We start from the raw sequence: 18347 nt of genomic DNA on the forward strand, positions 1-18347 counted from the left end.
ATATATATATACCTACACACACACACACGTATGTATATATTTGGACCCAGATGCACTTTATCTGCACTTTATCTGCAATTGTAGCACTAGGACCAAAAGTTTATTTTATATTAGTAATCTTTCATGAGCATTGCTAACCAATGGGTTATTCACTATGCCAGGCTAATGTGTCACAATACAAAAACCTAACAACAATGAAGCAAGTAAAGAAAATCAAGTTTTTGAACTGATAAAATTCTGTCATTAGAAAAATATTATGGGTTTAGAGGAAATTTTATTCATTCTAGATTTTTGTGCAACTGCTAGTTCCAGGGTTTTTGCCTCTGTAAGGCTGATGCAGGGTTGCAATTAGCACTTCCTAAATATCTGAAGACAACTGCATGTCATAAATACTGGTTTTGTTACGAGAAGCTCATTTGCCCACTAGACTTTAACTGTGCTATTTATACCAACGTTTTAGATACGTTTTCTGGATCTGCTGATCTAACACTTGCTGCCAGTGATCCCTTCTGAAACAATGTGGAGATGAATACTTTGGGTGCCACTTCCCATAGCGGACACTCACTTTGTGCCATGTGGTGTACTAATTCCCATCAGAGGACAATGAGGCTCTCTGGAGGCAGCAGACCTGCTGCTGTGCAGAACAGAGGGGTAGGACCTGCTCGTTACCCTGATTGACTAGGTATGGCTGGAGTGTGGAGAGCAGATTGCTTGATTAGGGGCAACAAGTCTTTAAATAGAGGGGGAACACACCCAGACCTTGAACTGGTGGAACTTAGATGCTGCTGGGGAGGCTTTTGTATGCAAGAGGTAGAGTACATAGTAACTTATTCATGCTCCTTTTTCTGGTTCATGAGGAAACTTTTTTTTTTTTTAATTGGAAAAGAGCATTTTATTTTATTTTTTTCCAAACTGAATTTTGGTTTGTGGCCTCAAGTTATGGAAAATGATATTGAGGTTAACTTTTTGCCTCTGAGGATCAGAGAGGGCTCTTCCATGTATATGTTGGATTTCAAGTCTGCTTGTTAGTGGCCTCATGATATATATACATATATGTTTCTATCTTGAGGCTGTTTTAAGCATCCTTAAAATGTTAACTGGGAAAAATCTTGTAAAATCTGATATTTCCTCCCTTTTCCCATGTTTATATCTAAGAAATGACTAAACTATGTTATTTTGTATGTAGTATTTAAGCTATTTTGGTTAGTTTGCTGCTAAATGTCAAAGTTATTCCTTTATGTGGTCAGGAGGAAAATCTAGAAGAGATTCTTCTTTGGAGAAAGGGAGAAGATTCACCAAGGAAGCCAGTAGAAGGGAAAGCAGCATGGGTTGTGTGGCCCCCTTACAGAAGCTTCTTTCCAGACTCAGCCTGGTTCTTCTGGTTTGGCCCAAAGCTGTTCCCTTTACCAAGCTAAATTGGGGTGAATAAAACCAACCCTCTACAAATAGCCTGTTCAGATGGAGATGGAGAGATAGGGCTTCAGATTTGTGAATGATTTAGGCCAGGAGCTTCAGCTGCTGCATGAATAAGACTCTGTAGTCCCAGACAGGGAGCAGCTGCATGAGCTGTGGGGCTGCTCCCAGGGAATGGTGTCTGCCCCAAACCCTATGTTTTCCACCATCCACCTACTGTTTCCCACCAACAAGATCTAAGGAGGGCTGCACAGAGGAGTGATCGTGTTTTTCATAGGTCCTCCTCTGTGTTCTCCAAAGGAGCTTTTCCTTCTGCCCACTTTGTCCTGGAAGAACTGCCTGTGAATGGTGAGCTTGACCTGGAAAAAGATTCATGAGAGTTCTGGAAAGTTTGTCTTAGCTCTTGTATTTGGTCTGATGAACGAATGCAAAGCTGGCATGAATCTTCCTCATATATATCTGGCCAAGGAGGAAGCAATGCCAAAAATTATACAGTAAGTAAAGGAGAAGCATGTATTATTTAGTGGCTGTGGAGGATCACTACTGTATCACTCTATGCAGAGCAAATTTTATTGTTCTGGAGATATAGGGGGAGAGACAGCCTTAAAAAAGAAGCTCTTAAAGAAAAGGAAATAGCTTGTAGCATGTATCAAGAAGAATCGACACATCACACCTAAGCTGTTTCTACTTCTGTTCCTGGTCTGTCATTCACTGCTGAAGGTACTGAAAAGTAGGCACTATTTGAATAGCTCTAATTGTCAATAAATAAGTGTTTTAATTAAAGTGTGTCATGACATTTGAGATTGAAATATTACATGAGCATGAACACACATGAATGCATACTGCAGTATTTATAATTGCAGTTTCTCAACACTTAACCTTATTACACAGATAATTGCTGAGCATTTAAATCTCACTTTTTTTCCTGGAGTATTAAATGTTCCTATTGATCAAATGTTCCTGTCTTTTGATAGTTCTGTTCTTCATCATATATGACTTGCTGCAAGTGTTGATTATTCTTGCACACAAGTCAAAAGTTGTATTCCATGTTCACCAGATTGTCTGTGACCTTTTAGTCAAACTTCAAACATGATGATAGATGTTTTTATATATATTTAGTAGATTCAGAAATTGTTTACTTCATTTTTGTGGCTTAGCAGTTGGTCCTCTTCTGTTAGAGGATGAATGGATAAATTATCCATCATGGCTCCTTTGAGAATTGGGGATCTAGAACAGAAATGGGGAGATTGCCCATTTCTGACCTCTCTTCTGATGTTTCCAGCCAGGCGTGCCAACTGTCTCAGTGGTTTCAGTTGTTTTCACCACCCAGGTGCTTGCTTAAACAGGTTTGAAGTTCCTAGCTCACTTCACATGGCTATCAGCAGGTAAATGGTTCTTAGATACTTGTAACCTTGGCTATGTTTCAACATTTACAGCTGCAATCCGGAGCCTGTGGCCACTGCTAGAAGGGTATAAGGATGTCTGTTAGGGGTGCTCTTATGCTTTAAATAGAGATAATTGATATATAATTCTCAGGTGATAGGTATAAATCTCAGGTGGCAAATGATAGGATGTAAAGAAATGGTTTTGAGCTGCACTAGGGGGGGCTTAGATTGGACACCAGGAAGAATTTCTTCTGTCCAAGGGTGGTGAAGCTCTGGAAGGGGCTGCCCAGGGAACTGATGGAGTTGGTATCCCTGGAGACACATGGATGTGGTGCTCATGGGCATGATTTGGTGGTGGGTGGGATGGGCAACTCCAATTTGTGCTCCCATTCTTGGGCTGTGCTTTTTATATTATACAAACCCTGTTCTCTGCCTAACAACGAGGAGCCCAATGCAATAGGTAAAAGTTGCAAAAGGCATTTCCAAAAATACTCTTCTACTTGTATTTTGAATGAAGTCATCAGACTGGCTCTCTCAGTGCAAACTGAACTGAAAATAGAGGTACTCGCTAAAAATGCATTCTGTGTTTGCTGCAGAGGAAAAGGACCGAGGGAAAAGGACTGCAGAGGATTTGAGGCAAATCACATGGCAGTGTGTCTCTGGTGCAGGATGTATAAACACGAGGGTTTCGCCTGACCTCACAAATGCAATGAGACAACCGCAGTTTTGGAGCAGACAAACTCAGTGACGAACCAAAGCAAGACCTCAATCTGATGGGAGAGAGTGGGATGGTGAGAGCAGTCCTTAAACATTTATTACACCACTTCCCTGCAGATGTACAATTTCCCATGTTTTTTCATGCACTTTGCAGCATGTCCTGGTGAGCACCACCTATCCTGACTCTTTTTTAGTGGACTGATGGAGGGTGAGGCTGCAGGCAATGACTGCCAGGCCTTGTCTGGCCCCCATGCCTGCTCCATGCACTGCTGCCACCATGTCCCGCAAACCCCTGTGGTCCTGGGAATTGGAGGTTTCCATGACAGACCTGGAATGGAGGAGAGTAAGATGTTTTAGTAAAGTTATTTGAAGAGTCAGCCTTGTAGTGCAGAGGAATCAGGCAGTTTTGGTGCCCAGCTCCAGAGCTGCTGGGGACTGAACCAGTCCAGAGCCAAGGTGCATGGATAGGCAGCAGCATGAGCAGGAGGCTGTGACTGCTATAAGAGGCACAGCGCAGCCCTTGTCTCAACCCCATGATGCTGTGTGGGATTAATAAAACTTCTGGATAAAGATGCTCAGCATTTGAAATTGTCTGAAAACTTATTTTTTTTCCAACTATTGATTACTTCCGATTAACTGTGCTTCTCCACTCAAATTCAGTATTTAGTAGCTGGGCTGTACGGTGACTCCTTGGCTGCGGTTTGGGATGATTTAATCCTTGTAATTCATGCGGGTAACACTGAGGTGTGGTGCCTCTGGCGGGGATTTCAACAGCCAGTGATGAGATGTGAGTCTGGTCTCTTGCCACTGCTACTTCCAAAGGTGGTGGGGAGGACAGGAGCAGACAAAGGCTTTCCCTTCCAACTGTCCTGGGCACATCCCATCCCTCTGGGAAAGCCCTTGCCCTGCCTTTCCCTTTCCCCCTCCTCACTGATGATGAAAGCCCCAAGATCTCTAGTAGAGAGTGAACCTTGTGTGTAAAAGCTGATACAAAGGGACTTAAATCCCTGGTTTCTGGTTCCTAGAGACTACCTTTCTGACCAAGCAACAGCTATCTTTGGCATCATTTTTTTTGGTCAAAAAATAATTCATTTAAAAAAAATGGGTTTCTAACAATGAATTTATTTTTACTTTGCTTTGTTTGAGTCTATATGTTGTAGCTGGAACATATTTTTAAGGATTTTGCAGCTATGTGGACTAGTGACTCTTCTTGCTTATCTAAAGAAGAGCTCTGATTCTCAGTCACTGGTTTCTTCTCATCTCTGCTTGTGAAAGCCAAGGCTTCAAGAAAATCTCTGGCCACGGTCAGGCTTGCTATAACACTATGAAAATTGGCAACCATTAAAATATTTTGCAAACATTTTTCTTGCCAACTTTCTTCTCAGTTCTGCTTGCAGCCAGCAGCAGGGGAGCTTTGAGGTGTGCCTATTCCATATTAAAATTTTTGAGCCTGTTTCAGACATGGTACACGCAAACACAATTGCATTCACTTCAGCAATAAGGAAAAAATAAACCCATAAAAATGTAGTTATAAGCCCTCCGATACACAGGTTTTGGTCTTGTGTTATTTAAGCTTTGCATTTAGCTGTTTTTGTCTCTATTTACTCTCTTTTATGTTTAAAAAATGCCACTTTGAAGCTAAAAGTTAGGAGTCTGCTTTAAGAAAACCAGAAATATTTTAGAATTTCTTACATGGATCACTTCAATGTGGACACTTTATAACAAAATATTTTTATCCTGGAAAGCCTTGTGTTATATTTCTGAAAACACCTTCCAGCTTCAATCCTTTGGAGGCTTCCTGGCAGTGGTTTGTTAATGGCCTTGCTCTGCCTGGTGTTCCACTGCCTGCCCCTGGGGAATCCTCTTCGGCTGTGCTGCAGGTACAGGGCCCCCAAACCTTGTGGCAGGAAAAATCAGTGGAAATGACTGTGCAACAAATCAATCAAGCATTTGTCTCAGAAAACGTCAGTATCCAGGCTGATATGTGTTACTCCAGCTAATCCATCCAAAGGTTGGCTAAGGGTAACCTAGGAAGAACAGGAGGAACAGCCACCTTTTATTTTAATTCTTCCTGCATGAAATCCTTAAGAAGGATCAGGAAAAAGAGTTTGAATTTAGAGCAGTATTTTTGCCTTTGCTACATAGACTTATCTAGCAGCTGTTGCTACCTCTAAATTAGGAGTACTGAGCTATGGGTGCACTGCAAATGCCATACTTAAGGGTATTCATGGTGGGCATAGCAGAAGGAAAGTTAACCAGAACTGATAGTAGTGGATGGTTGAGTTCAACTTGCCTGACATGTTAACTGCTGTTCATAGTACCTTGTGGACACTGGTAGCAGCTGAAGCACTGATTTGATTACAGTTAGATATCCATTCCTGGTGAATGGTGGAAATGTGATAGTTCCTATATGCAGGGAATTGATTTAGTACTCAGAAAATACAACAAATTGCTCAAAAATCAGATTGCTTTTTGCATCAGTGCTTTCCTGTTGAATGAGTGGTTGTGCATGGATGTGAGGGTGTTGGGAGCTAAGGTATAGGCAGGAATAAGGCAGAGAGGAGAATGGGTGGTGGTGTATTAAACATACGCAGTCTTCGCAGTAGCTTCCAGACATGCTTAGGTAAATGGAGAAGTACTAGTTAATGTGGCACTGAAGCCCTTGTAATATTTATTTCCCTCTCATTCTTACCCTTTACATCATTACCTTGCCCTGTGGCTCCTAGGATAAAGGATGTCCTGGAACTGTGTGGTCACTGATTTCCAGGAGGTACCTTCCTCTCCCACCTGTGGAACTCAGTTTGGTGAAACCAGTGTGGGGTACCCCAGGCAGGGCCTGGAGGTGGCTCATGCTGGAGTGAGGATGGGAACAAGCTTGGCCAAATGTCTCTGTGCAACTGGGACTTAAACTGAGGAGGAGGTGTGGGGAAGGCTGGGGTCTGAAAGCATCTGTTGTTCTTTCACTGAAGAAACATTGGTGTCAACACAAAGGGTGGTTTTCCCTGCTGGGTGTGAGTGGTGGGTTGGAGTATGGGTGTTTGTTTGTAAACAAGTAAATTCAATAAAATAAAGCAATTAGGGTTAAATGAGTGATGCTGTAAAAATGAGAAATTCTGGCTCCTTTATTTCTCTCCAGAAAGAGCTTACAGCAAGTCAGAAGATGACTCTGCAAGGGGCCAATACTACACAAGGTTGCTAAAATCATGTGAAAGATTAGAAGTATAACTTTCTTTTCCAACTTCACCAACCGCAGTGATTTTAAATTAAAAAACAAAAGAAAGATAGAATTAGGCTAGAGAATGCAAGTTTGTGTCACGCAAGCAAAAACAAGCATAAAAGAAAAGCATCCTGGTTGCTTGAAAGGGGTGGGATGGCTCCTAGGCTTTTTTAATAGAAATATTGCGTTTTATTACTGTTCATTGCAACAGGAACACTGCTTCACTGCTGGCTATAGTCTGATGCCCAGACCAGTGGTGTATCAGGAGTTTATTGCAGGTGTATGGTCTGTCCATCCCTGTCTGCCCGTCCTGCTCAGTGGTGCCCTTCAAGGCCATGTGGGCAGGTCTTGGTGGCAATGGGGTCCCAGGCCTGGGGATGTGGCCTGGAAACACCTTTTTCTGCTGGTTTCTGACCGTTCCACCTTCCCTCTCTCCCTGGAGATTTACAGTATTAAATTTTCTGTTTTGTCTAAAGGCTCCAAACAAAGGGAGATTTGTAGAAGATTTGTATGAGGAAAGGGCTCATATTTGGACTATATTTCAGCGAGGAAAAATAAAATGCTGAACCTAGCACAGACAAACCGCTGTGGGAGTTTTCCTGGGTACTGGTGGCATATTTCTTCCATGATATTTCAGGAGGTGAAGGGTGAAGCTGGAGCTATATGAGGAACAATTTGTTTGCTCTTAACAGTGGCAGAGACAGATGAAGCTGGTGAGCGCAGTGTGGGGCCCTCAGTCCCTCATTTCAGCACCTCACCATGCTCCTGTCCCCCTGCTCCAGCCCCTCTCCTGTTTGCAGGATGCCCCATGCACATCAGTAAAACCTCCTTGGGGGAGCAATTGCACTGGTGTTGTGCAGGGGGAATTGTGTTATGGACACACCTTTCCTGATTACTTTTACTTGCAGATACATAAAAAGTGTAGGATAAATTAGTCTGGAGAAACCAGCCTCCAAGAGGCTTGTTACTGAGAGCAATTAAGTTGTACAGTCATTCTGCCCAATAATTCATCATCATCCATGCATCCCATGGAAGGTTGAACAACTACTTCTCTTCATATTTTCTCTTATTAAATGTGCAAAATAATGTGCAGGAATTTCATGAAGGAAGGTAGATGCCTTCGAGGTTTAGGTTGAGGGCTGTATGGGAAGGTTTCCTTGGCCCCAAAAAACGGTAGCATGCTTTTAGTTACAGTCTCTGTACTGGGTTTGTTACCATAAAGAGGGCTTTTTTTTGTTCCCCCCCCACCCAGGTCTGCAGGGAAAGAAGCAGCATGGGTTTTGCCTGGCTTGCAAACGGGCAGTAGGAATCGTGCTGTTGATGAGGAAGTGCCAAAACATCTCTGCAAATGCAGGTCCTGCAAGGGGGTGCAATTCTGGGGAGGGATCTGTGGTTTTAAGGATGTAAGTGGTACTGATCCTGCATTGCACAGGGCAGTACCTGCCCAGCAGCATGTCCCTGCACATCTTTTCCCTTCACCAAACCGTGGAGGGGTGGTTTCCCACCCAGCACATCTCCAGCTTTTCCCCAGACCTTCACCAGGCAAAAATATTAGAATGATGGGGAAGAGGAAAAAAAATCATAATTAGCATTTTCTAATTAACTGTAATCATATCCTTTAGAATCACTGCTTAGAAATATAATATCTTTGGCCCAGTGCCATGACATAATATGTATGGCTGCTGCCTTTCATGTGGCCATGCATCCATTTTGAGATCTGACAGGGATGGTCAGTTTTTAAGCATCTAATTGCTGTCACTGTTTTACTGAAAGAATTTTATAGCCTTACTTTGCTAGCTAATATCATACAGAATCAATTGTTCACAATGATTTAAGTATCAAAACCAAAAGCTCCAACTCCCATTTAGTTTTTTATTATGTACAACCCTACTTAAAGGGTTTAACAGAAGTGAAGCCTCCAATGCCATAGAAGCATCCATATCACTAATCAAATATGCTCCATATTTTGCCAAGTATCCTGGGCTGTCACATCTGCCATCACCACCTGTGTTAATTTTCCTCCTTTTTTTGCACTAAATAATCAATTACAAGATCCTGTTTTCCCCTCCACGCACGCTATTTGTAACAACTGGCTCAAGGTAGTGATTTTGATGGTGCCAGTAAGGATGTCTGGGTAATTCTGTGCTGTGTGGGTGCTGGGAGCCTGTTGGTGGTCAGTGTGGAAGCCCCAACACCCGAGTGCATAGGGCTGCTCTCCATCATGTGTGTTAACAGCAACTCACCCAAAAGTGTGGATGAGAAATTACTGAAGGTGATGTGTGAGGGTTTGCCACTTATTACAGTCAGAATTGTCTCTTCTTGGATGCATTGAGCATGGTTGCACAGCATCACTCCTGGTGGTGATGGGTGAGCCAAAGGAGATCCCATGCTGGCCCTCCTGTCCCAGACTGAGCTTTGGGGCTGGCAGGTGGGAAAAGCCATCGGGGAAGCACTGGTTTGGTGACAGCTGATCTAGAATTGCTGACAGTGAGCAGATCACAGTGCTAGTTTTCCTAGGTTTATTATAGAAAGCAACTACGCTTTAAAGCAGGCCATATAATGATTTTAAGGAAATTCTGAATACTTAAGCTATGCCTGTGATGTGCCAGCGCTGCCCGAACAACACGGGCTGACAGTCACCGTAACAGAGTACCTCTTCAATGTGTCCGTGCTGATGGCTTCTAAGGCCTGAATTAGGGAGGCATCAACTGGGCTTTGCCCTGAGCCCCTGCAGCGTGTTTGTGCCAGCATCAACATGGGGAGCTGTTAAACCACACTCGTTCCCCAGGAGGAAAGGGAAAATCTCAGCACTGGTGGCTTTTGAAGACAAGAGCAGAGCAGAAAGGGCAGGGACAGGAGTGGAGCAGACATTTACACTCCTGGGGTTTAGTACAGCCTGATCATAGACCTCTCTTACATGAATATTTCAAAAATAGTCATCTTTTATATGCCATTAGTTAAGAGGTACTACAGCAAGCCTGCTTTGAGATGAAAGGACAGCTCCAGTCCGGTCTGTTTGTGAGCAGGCTTTTCTTGTCAGTTTGTGGGGAATTTATCCCAGTGCTCTGTGGAAATTCAGTTTCCAAAAACTGTTTTGCTCCCTTGCCATTGCAGAGCTGCAGTGGCATTTTGAAGAATGCGCCAAGTACAAACATATTTGTGCAATTTAAAAGCTGCTGCATCCCAGAGATGCATAGACATGAGCAAGATTTTTTCCTGTGAAGCAGATGAGCTGGTTGCAGCTAAGATGGTTTTGAAAACAGAATACTTCCTGTTTAGATAGATCTGATAGGCGTCTCTTTTTCCCTCCTGCCTGCTCACAACTGGGAGAGTGCTCAGGAATCTGCTGGAGAAAAAAAAAATTACTTATTCAGTTCTTTTTGTATTGGCCGTGTCTACGTTTCAGTGATGCTGAGATGGCTCTTTGCTATAAAAGGGAATTTTAGTATTGTTCTTTTTTCAGTAAGATTCATAAAGGCATCTATGAATTTACTTTTTACAGATACCAACATATGTTGTATAAAATTTGAGTGTTATGATCCGATTTTTCTACATAGAAAATAGAAAACTATGCAGGAAATTATTTTTAAGGGTCACCCTTTTTAAAACAAGTCCAAAATGTGCCTTGGTTGAGCTTTCTAAAATATGACACATCCCCTAAACATGTCACACTTATTTTTGTAATATTATAAATAAAAAAGTTGAGTGAGAAAATAATCTATTTGCTGCAGTTGGGAGCACAGCCTCTGCCAGCAGCGGGCTCTGTAAATAGCAGAGGTCAGAACTGCTCGGGATCGCTCCACTGCCTGCCTAACATGAAAGAATAAATTTTTATTTGTAACTTACAGAAAACATATATAGGTATTCCTCCATGTATCATAAATTCTATTGGCCATGACATGCCAAGCAGATGCCAAAAATTCATAAATTATATTAATTAAACTTTTTGGCTATTGTTTCTTAATGCTGGTGTATCTTTATATGTGCTTTAAGGATAACTATTTTGGTCTGGGAATATTTGAACAAGTGCTTTGTGGAGCAAAATCCTGCATTTTATTGAAGTGGGTTTTTATGAAAAAGGTCACTTTTGATAAATTTTCTCACTTAAGGAGAGAATTTAAGATGTCCAAAGGTCCTTTTTAATGTTTCAATATAATTTTGGATTCAAAAAAATTTCCTTCTAAGAAGTGCTGTTAATTTCTAGAAATAGGAGAGGAACTAGTGCTGGACAAAAATATTTTTCCTTTTATAGGCTCTTCCTCTGTTATTTTCCAAACTGCATGATGATACAGGAAGCAGTACTCTAGAAGTAGATATTTGGTTGTTGCTTCTCCAGTCTTTATTCTCATTTGAAACACTATTTTTTTTTTTTTGGTTTGTTTGCTTTTAACATGAGAATATATTCCAAACTTTCTTCAAATGAGCTTCCATCTTTTGTGTGTCCCATGCAGTTCTGAAATCTCTTGTCATATGTTATTTTATACTTTTTATTTTTATTTGGCTTTGGGCCCAGCAGTTACTGTGCACATGTTTTCCCATTTCTCTTTAATTTGGCCGAACTCTTAAGCCCCCTCAAGACATGGCATCAGGGTAAATGAGTTCAGGAGGTGAAAGTGAATGAAGTGTGGTCATGACTGGGGGTGTTTGAATTGCAGGGGAAAGGCTTATGGGAATAAAGTCCAGTGATAACTTCCCACCTCCAGAGACCTTCTGTACATGTGCTTCTTGTTTTCAATGTTCAGAGCATCACTACTATCAAGGAAAGAAGCTGCTGCTCTGTGTTCTCTTCAAGATATTGGTGCATTTGGGTTATTTTTGGTACCAGCCCAAGAGCAGTCCCAGCAGATGGGTGGCAAACTGGCACGTCCCCCTGAAAGGCAGGCAGTGGGGCTTTTTCTGGGGTCCCCAACCCCTGCGTAGATGTTGCTTCTGGACACTTGTCCACCCATCACACTGAACTTCTTCTGGCTTGCAGTCAGTGCAATCAAGTTAACTTAAATGTGTTTAAACTGCTGATGCACTGGCTCATTGACTTTAACAACGCTCTCACTACTACATTTAATTATTGTACAAGCTGCTACTTAAGATCACATTTTGGACAGAGGGATGTAATAACACGCTCTGAGATTATAATAAATGGAACAACCTGGTAATGGGCTGTGCATGACTTCGGGAAGAGGCTTGTGTGGTGGGGCAGGAGGATGGGCTCTGTGCGTGCTGCTGGGCTGGGGTCATGTCGGGCAATAAATATGTGCTGACACTGCCTGCTGGGCACAAGTGGTCTTTGCCATTCATTATCAGATCACCAAAACCACCTAAAATGAAGCTTGAGTTTGAGCAAATCCCACTCATCTTCCTTGTTTCTTGGTCACCTTGGGGGTCTCCTGAAGCCCAACCAACTCTGCAAGGGCAAATTTGTGCTGGCACTGCTGGAGGAGGGTGAGATGGGGTTTGGTGGAGTCATTTCAGGTAACCAAGGAGCTGAGGCAGAAGTACCAGGGAGCTTCATGGACTCTGTGTTTTATTTTGTGTTGACTGTTTATATATTTTATTTTTCCTTCCAAGGCAACTTTACTTTCCGGTAAGCCTTGCTGGTGGTTGCTGCTCAAAAGAGTTTGTTTTGGAATTTGTTTAACTTTGTGTAAAGGGATTTGTAAGAGTTTTTTTTATTTATTGCATTACAGGGGTTTGGCTGAGGTCAGGTTTGGATGCTGATGCTGCAGTAGGAGGAGTGGAAATGAAGTGCTCTGAAAAGGGGAGGGGTGGAAGCAAGTGCATCCTTTCAGGCTTCTCCTTTGTAGTTTCTATTTTTTGCCCCATCTTGTAAAAGATTAATTCTAATTTATGCACCTTTGGGGTCAGCCCCTGATTTGCTTGGCTTTGTTGTGGGACTGTCAGCAAGCAGGGGGTTATCCCAGGCGGGTGATGGGGGAGTCCTGGGGCAGAGCCCCATGATGATCATCCAAATCTGCTCTGCCATGCAGGGGTAGTGAGCAAGGCGTGCTTCATCCCACAGAGTTCTCGTGGTTCTGTTTTAATTTTTCTATTCCCCTGGGAGGTGTGATACAATATATGTATGACATGAGCCTCTTTGTGTTTCTAGATTAGAGCAATATCATAGAAACAAGAGGGGATCGATGCTTTAATGAACAGGCACCGCTTCTTACAGAGGTGCAAAGGTGAGGCAAAACAGTTTTAGTATAAACAGCTTTATTCTCTCCTGAGATAGCAGGCATGGCTGAAAACTAAGGTATTTTTAACATATCATTTTAAGAGGCATTTTAAGAAATTTCTCCAGCAATAGCTTAGAAAATGTTGGAAGGTGTGTGTTTGGGGAGGGTGAGGGTGCTCCTGCACCTTGTTTTTTCACCCGACCCTTGCCCTTCCTCCCTGTCCTTTGCTTCCTCAGCAAATTATATTTTAACTATTTCGTCTTTCTCACCCAACCAAACCCAGACCTGGCCTCGTGCATTTAAGCTTCCATTAAAATAAATCCATGTCTCTTTGTTGACTTCTTTCCCCTCTTCAGCTGTTGGAAACCTTCAGCTCTTTCCAAGTCCTTCTTCAAATCATTAGGAAATTTATTATCAATACTGGTTGATTATAAGGAATCAATATCTGGCTGCTTATTCATGCTTGCTGGGGGATGTGAGAATGTTTGTTAACTTGGATGCTTATAGATAAAGAGGGAGAAGATGGGTGGGCGTGCACTGTATTTGACCACCGAAGGAAAAAATACTGAAGCGTGCTGAAATGTTCTCCAAAAAAAATATTTTTCTGGTCTTCTGTATTTCTAAGCTTAGGACAAGCTCCCCTCTGCCCAGTGGCTGTCAGCCACCCAGCTCCAGAGAGCTTCGCAGGCCGGGCGGTCCTCGCTGCTAGTTATCTCAAATTACACAAATGATTTTGAAACATATGTCAATAGGCTTTTAAGTAGGGAGATTCTGTTGTGATTAATTAATCATTCATTTTCTCGACTTCAAATGAACTTTTTAATGAAAAGTATTCATTTTTTTCAGCTGTTTGTTTTTATACATCTGCATACTGCTTAGTTTGAACATATTAATTATGATAAATAAAAAATAAGGAAAGCAGCAGGTGTTCTCTTATGTATTCTACAAAGAATCTTATTCTTTAAATTTTACCAGATTATTTTATTCCTGCTGTTTCACGCTGTGGGTTCCACAACATAAATATTTTCTTTTATTCGCATGAGACATTTTTTGTTGGCAATTTGAAGTCTGTCATGGTTTGTGGAGAAGAAAACATACTTGTAATGCCTCCGCGCTGCTCCATGACTGATTTAACATGGACTTAGGAGCGAGTTTTAAATAAGTGAATTACTCCACGATGTTCTGGGTAAGGTACAAAGGGAAGTGGGTTTTTGCTCCTAATTTCACTGGCAGGCATTGTGTTTGGGAGTGGCTATTTGCATTAGGATGTGTTCTTGGAGATGAATAGGTGAGATGTTTCTTCTGGTGTCAGCTGTGGTTTTTATAATGTTTTTTATTCTCTGTTTGGAAAACAAAGGGTTTTCGTTCCCCTCCAAGTGGCAAGGCGTACTTCCAGTAGAAGTACTTCTAAGGAAGCCTTCTCCTGCTTCTGGTGGCTCCAGAAGCCAGGACACAGGGAGCAGCCCCCGTGGCTGAGAGGTGCAGTGAACTCAGGGTGGGTAATGCAAGGGGTCCCTGCTGCTTGTGCCTCACCTCCTGGGGAAGGGGCAGCCTTTGGGCACCATGGGCATTCACCAGTTTCTCCCAGCCCACCATTCATTCATCACACCCCAGGAAAAAGGAGAATCCAAATACAGGAAGTCTTGGCTTCATCCCTCTACCAGGCTGTAGGGTCACCTGCACAAAGTCTTTCCCCATACCCTTTTTAATCTTGTATTAAAAAATAAAAATAAAAATCCACCAGCAAAAATGTCTAGCCAAATGAGTTGAAAAGGAAGTGTAGGCATCAATTTTAACTACATCCTGACTGAAAATTCTCCTTTTTATTTTTTTTTTATTAAAAGTAAGCTTACATGCAAGCGACTGGCATGGAAAGCTAAAAGGCAACTTGAAAGTTTTGGAGAATTATTTTTGTACGGTTCAAACACGAAGCGAGGATTATAAACAGTTTAAAAGCTTTCCCATTTCAATGTTATCCATCAGAGGCCCCTCTGAATGCCCAGATGAATACGGGAGTGGACAAGGTTCTGGTTCCTTTCAGAGAGCTGCCTCGACCTTCTGGGTTTTTCCTCGGGCATTGATGTTTGGTGCATATGAAGGGATTTCTCCAGGGGTTTTCCAAGGGTTTTATGGGGAAGTAAAGCAGATTGGGCGAAGTAAGAATACCGACTTAAGTTCTTTCTGTGTTTTTGGTGGTAGTGAACTGACTTCTGCATTATCTCACAAACACATAGGAAACATAAAAAGGGGAAATTATGCAGAAAAACATAAATTATGTAGATGCTGGAAAGCCTATGCAAAACATGATATGTGCACATAATAGCATATTTCCCTAGGGTATAATTGCATCCTTTGGGTACCTTTTGAAGCATCTGAATATTCAGAAGAAAGCAAATTTATTGTAATTTACAAAATATCACAAAAAATAAGGTTGATAAAATGATGTGTGTAGCAATGGAAACTCACTGTTCATTCATTTTCTCAAACTTGACCAAAGACTGAGATGTAACAGATCCGGAGTGGTTATTGGGTCGGGGATAGGGCTGCTTTCCATCGCAGCTGTGGTGATTTCCGAGATGCCTTTTTGGCAGGTCTGCGGTGCCAGCCCTCGTGAGGAGAGCTACAGGGCTGCTGCATTGGTTAATAAATGGTTCATATGCCATTTATTTTCCTCGTAGTAGAGATTTAGTCAGGGTAGAGAAGCCCTGTGACAGCCCCTCGGAGTGGCTCTGAGTGGACATGCTGGGGGAGGCCCATGTCAGAGGGGCTTATAATGACATCTGGTCTCCCACCGAAACTCCTCCCGAGCCCTGCAGAGCAAATTGACAGCTATTTCTTTGCATCAAGGAACAGGTAATCTGCAGATAATCAAAATGCCCCTGGACCAATTACAGCTGCCCTCGGTGATCTCTTCCCCCACGGGATGAATATGTAAGCTTTTTGGAAACTTGTGATCAGTCACCAAAATCTAAATATATTCATCTGTCTTTGAAACGACTTGGCTGCTTTGAACTTGAGAGTCAGGAGGTAAAGTAAAACAATCAGAGATTCTTGCTGAGCCACATTTTAACATTTTTCTGGAGTCAGGAGGTTATCGTAGTTCTTCTGCAGCAACTGCTCCCTCATCAAAGGCAGAGTCAAATGCCCTAACCACCTCTCTCTGGGCTTGCTTTTCGAGTCGGGAGAATTATGATCGGCCTCCTGACACTGCCGCTGGGGAATACAGGCTATTTTTTTTTTTTGCAATGCCTCTGTTGGATGGAGGCTTGAGTAATTACTTTCAATGACTGGTATCTATATATAGATTATCATATTTCAGGTCAGCCATATGTAAGCTCTTGTTTTGGAGTGCAAACTTTTGAAGACTGAGCTATCAGTAGACTTAAGAGTTTTCCAGGTACAAGCTTAAAAGTACGTTTACATCCCTGATGAACTCTGGATCAGTATATTGATTCATTGCTGTGATGGTTCCCAAGTGAGGTGTAAAAGAGCACCAGATTCTGTGGAGGTTTTACTACTCATACCATTGTCCATCTTGCTGTGTTTGGAATAGCTAAATTGATCTTTTTGGCACCAAAAACTGGATTGAGTCCCAAGTGCAGAAAGGTTGAGATACAGCACATCGCCTTTCATGGAGCCAGTTTGATGGGAATTTGGCTATTGAACTGAAGGTGTTTGGGACCTTCATGACAAATGGAAGGCAGTGCTTGATCAACAATAAGGATTTTACCATTTGTTCTTGTTAGAGATAGTTCCCATGGTGGAAACCAGCAGGGGACTTTGGGCCTGAGATGATGTCATGGAAAAAGAATCTAAAGTTATAGATCAGGAAGATACCACCCGAAATCAGTGAAGATCTCGATATTATTATCCAACCCATTCATAATTTTCATACCTCAGACCATTGCAATGGCCACATTTTCTATTCCTTTGACATGTCTCACAAGTGTTAGTTCTAGGGTCCTTCCTCTCATGGGGAGGTCTTGGGATTTGCTGTCCTTATTACTTTTCTTGCCTCCCTGCAGAAATCTGCACGGAGAGAGCTGTCTTTGGGGAAAGCCACTGTACAGGTGCAGGTGTGGCCTCTGGGATGCATGGTGCTGTTCTGTAGACCCCATCCTGGTGGTGCAGCTGTGTGGTGTCCAGGCAGAGTCCGCACATCTTCCAGGTGTCTGTGCTGTGCCCTAGCCACCTCTTATTTGTAAATGTGTGTCCAAGTGTCCCCACGCTTGGAATTTAAATGCATAAATGTCCCGCAAAGATCTGTTGTTGGTTGCCGACGTGTTGTCAGTGGTCCTGCTAGCCTTTTTATCTTCTGATTAGCTTTGAAATCATTGAAGCAGGTGAAGATTCGTTTGTTATCTTGGCTCTCAAAGGACTAGAAATCCAGTGATCGCACAAATGTGCTGTGAGGCAAATACCCATTTGTAAGATAGATGATGATTGCTTGTCGATACCAAGAAAAAGAGCTTTGTCAAATCTGAAGTTGTCACTTTTTTTATAAAAGATATTATTTTGATTTTCATGCTTTAAGAAAATTGTAAGGCTTCTAGCAGTAACCAAAGAAAAAAAACACAACCACTCCCAAACCAAGGTGACTCAGATGTTTGTTTACTTTTGAGGTATGCAAGATTTTTTTTCAGAGCAGAAGCTGTCAAGGGAAGGAAAAAACTTTTTTTATGATAATCTCATGCAGGTTTATAAGAACTTTCTTTAATGAGGAAAGATATAATCTACTTCATTGCACATTTCCTCTAATCATCTTCCTGAAATGGAGGTCTCCATTGCAAGCAGAAGAGCCAGCATGAGACCTGGTGGGACTTGGTGCTGGGAAGGCTCTGGGAACTGAAAGCCTCACTTGGGAAAAAATATTTGGACACAATACACAGATGTGAGCATGCTTGTGCACCCAAAGCCACCTCCAATTGCTGTGCATTGATGTAGAGGTACTTTCTCCAACATGTCCTAGGACTACATTAATGTGTGGTCCAGGTCAGAAATGAGGTGGCTTGTGTTTACACAGCCAGTGTTGTCTTGGCGTGGTACCATCTAAATCCTCTAACACTTTCTGCTGTTCTTTGGTACGTACACTGATTTTAATAGGTAAAGCCATGGAGAAATGCTCTGTAAATAGAATAACAATGTTAATCTGTGCCTTGAGGAGAGGATATCTCTGTGTTAGGAGTGTCTGTGGAGACAGCACAAACTGCTGTGCAAAAAATGTGTATCTAGCTATATATCACTAAGTAATTTCTTTTTTTTTTTTTTTTTTTTTAAAAAAAAAAAAAAAAGCAAAATTGCATGCTAAAAATGAAATTAGTCAAGGTATGTGTAGTTAGTGACCCAGGGCAGGAGCCCTCTTCAGCTTGTTCCTTCCCCTTACTCCTTTGGGACCTAATGGCAGTTAGTGCAGCTCCATTCATGATAGGAAAGAAGCTGTAC

The 18347-nt window shown here is 42.2% G+C and overlaps 1 long non-coding RNA gene across 1 annotated transcript in view; it reads left to right on the forward strand.

The window, feature by feature from the left end:
- The first annotated feature begins 774 nt into the window (after positions 1-774).
- LOC311440171 overlaps positions 775-18347 on the forward strand; it is a 76051-nt gene continuing 58478 nt past the window's right edge. The window contains exon 1 of the long non-coding RNA XR_014695248.1: positions 775-810. This is a non-coding gene — a long non-coding RNA (uncharacterized lncRNA). The remainder of the gene's footprint in view (positions 811-18347) is intronic.

The sequence above is a fragment of the Aythya ferina genome (assembly GCF_964211825.1).
Source record: "Aythya ferina genome assembly, chromosome: 7".
Taxonomy (NCBI): domain Eukaryota; kingdom Metazoa; phylum Chordata; class Aves; order Anseriformes; family Anatidae; genus Aythya; species Aythya ferina.